Source organism: Cebus imitator, unplaced genomic scaffold (genome assembly GCF_001604975.1).
Source record: "Cebus imitator isolate Cc_AM_T3 unplaced genomic scaffold, Cebus_imitator-1.0 Scaffold24, whole genome shotgun sequence".
NCBI classification, from domain to species: domain Eukaryota; kingdom Metazoa; phylum Chordata; class Mammalia; order Primates; family Cebidae; genus Cebus; species Cebus imitator.
Genome location: NW_016107339.1, coordinates 14,576,500 through 14,578,572, shown reverse-complemented (window position 1 = coordinate 14,578,572; position 2,073 = coordinate 14,576,500).

Below are 2,073 nucleotides of genomic sequence, written 5' to 3'. Positions count from 1 at the left end.
CCTCCTGAGTAGCTGGGATTACGGGCACGCGCCACCATGCCCAGCTAATTTTTTGTATTTTTAGTAGAGACGGGGTTTCACCACGTTGACCAGGATGGTCTCGATCTCTTGACCTCGTGATCCACCCGTCTCGGCCTCCCACAGTGCTGGGATTACAGGCTTGAGCCACCGCGCCCGGCCTACTTCAAAGTATATTACAGAGATTACGACATTTTATCCCTGCCAACTTGAGCATGCATCACCAAAAAATAAGGATGTTCATCTGCATATTTGTAATATCATTATACCTGAGAAAAGTAAATTTAATTCCCTAATATCACTTAACATTCGCCCAGGCGCCATGACTCACACCCGTAGTCCTAGCACTTTGGAAGGCCGAGGCTGGTGGATTGCTTGAGCCCAGGAGTTTGGGACCAGCCTGAGTAACATGTCAAGACCTCGTGTCTTCAAAAACTACAAAAATTAGCAGGTGTGATGGCACCTGCCTGTGGTTCTAACACTCGGGAGGCTGAGGTGGAAGGATTGTTTGAGTCTGACAGGTCAAGACTGAAGTGAGCTATGATTGCACCACTGTACTCTAGGCTGGGTGACAGAGTAACCCTGTCTTTAAAAGAGGTGTGTTGCCATGTGCGGTGGCTCATGCCTGTAATCCCAGCACTTTGGGAGGCTGAGGAGGGTGGATCATTTGAGGTCAGGAGTGAGACCAGCCTGGCCAACGTGGAGAAAACCCGTCTACTAAAAATACAAACATTAGGCAGGTATGGTGGCGGACACCTGTAGTCCCAGCTACTTTTCAGAGGCTGAGGCAGGAGAATCACTTGAACTCGGGTGGCAGAGGTTGTAGTGGGCTGAGATTGCACTACTGCTCTCCAGCCTGGTTGGCAGAGTGAGACTCTGTCTCAAAAAAAGAAAAAGTGTATGAATGGTGGGGCTGGGGGAAGAGAATGAGAAAGTAGAGGAAAAACAGTTTAAAACAGTTTGAGGGTTTTTCGTGAAACACAAACTCATCAACCTTTTTTTAACTCTAATTTTAAAAAATTATAAAAGTATTTGACCTAGTATGCTGTTTCTTGTTTGTTTTTGAGACAGGGTCTGCTGTGTTGCCCAGGTTTGAGTGCAGTGGTGCGGTCTTGGCTCACTACAGCCTCCACCTCCTGGGCTCAAGTGATCCTTCCACCTCAGCCTCCCATGTAGCTGGGACTGCAGGTATGGGCCACCACCCCAGGTAATTTTTAAATTTTTTGTAGAGATGGGGTCTTGCCATGTTGCCTAGGCTGGTCTCAAACTCCTGGGCTCAAGTGATCTGCCCGCCTTGGTCTTCCAAAGTACTGGGATTACAGGCATAAGCCACTGCCCCTGGCCAGCCTTTTTTTTACCTAATCATTTTAGCATCCATTGATGACCTTTTCCTGAGTGAATTATTTCATTGGAGTTTTCAAAATGATGACTATTTTTATTTTTTTGAGACTTGAACTCTGTCACACAGGCTGGAGTGCAGTGGCACATTCCTGGCTCACTCCAGCCTCAACCTCCCAGGCTCAATTGATCCTCCCTCCTCAGCCTCCAAGGAGCTTGGACTACAGGCACACACCACCACATACAGCTAATTTTTGTATTTTTTGTAGAGATGGGCTTTTGCCATGTTGCCCAGGCTGGCCTTGAACTCCTGGGCTCAAACAGTCCTCCTGCCTCAGCCTCCCAAAGTGCTGGGATTACAGGTGTGAGCCACTGCGACCAGCCACAAGCAGATTTTGTTTATTTGCTTGCTTGTTTGTTTTCGAGATGGAGTTTTGCTCTTGTCTTGAGACAGGGTTTCACCATGTTGGTCAGGCTGGTCTCGAACTCCTAACTTCAGATAATCCCCCGCCTTGGCCTCCCAAAGTGCTGGGATTACAGACATGAGCCACTGCACCCAGCAAAAGTTCTTTTCTAATTTCCCTCTTTTGATAAAAAATCAATCTTTCTTGAAGTAATTGATGATAAACACTTTGAGTGCCAAGGTGCCAGGAAAACTCATGTCTAGATAATTCTGTCAAAGTCATTGATCTATAGCTGATGTCACTTTTTTTTTTT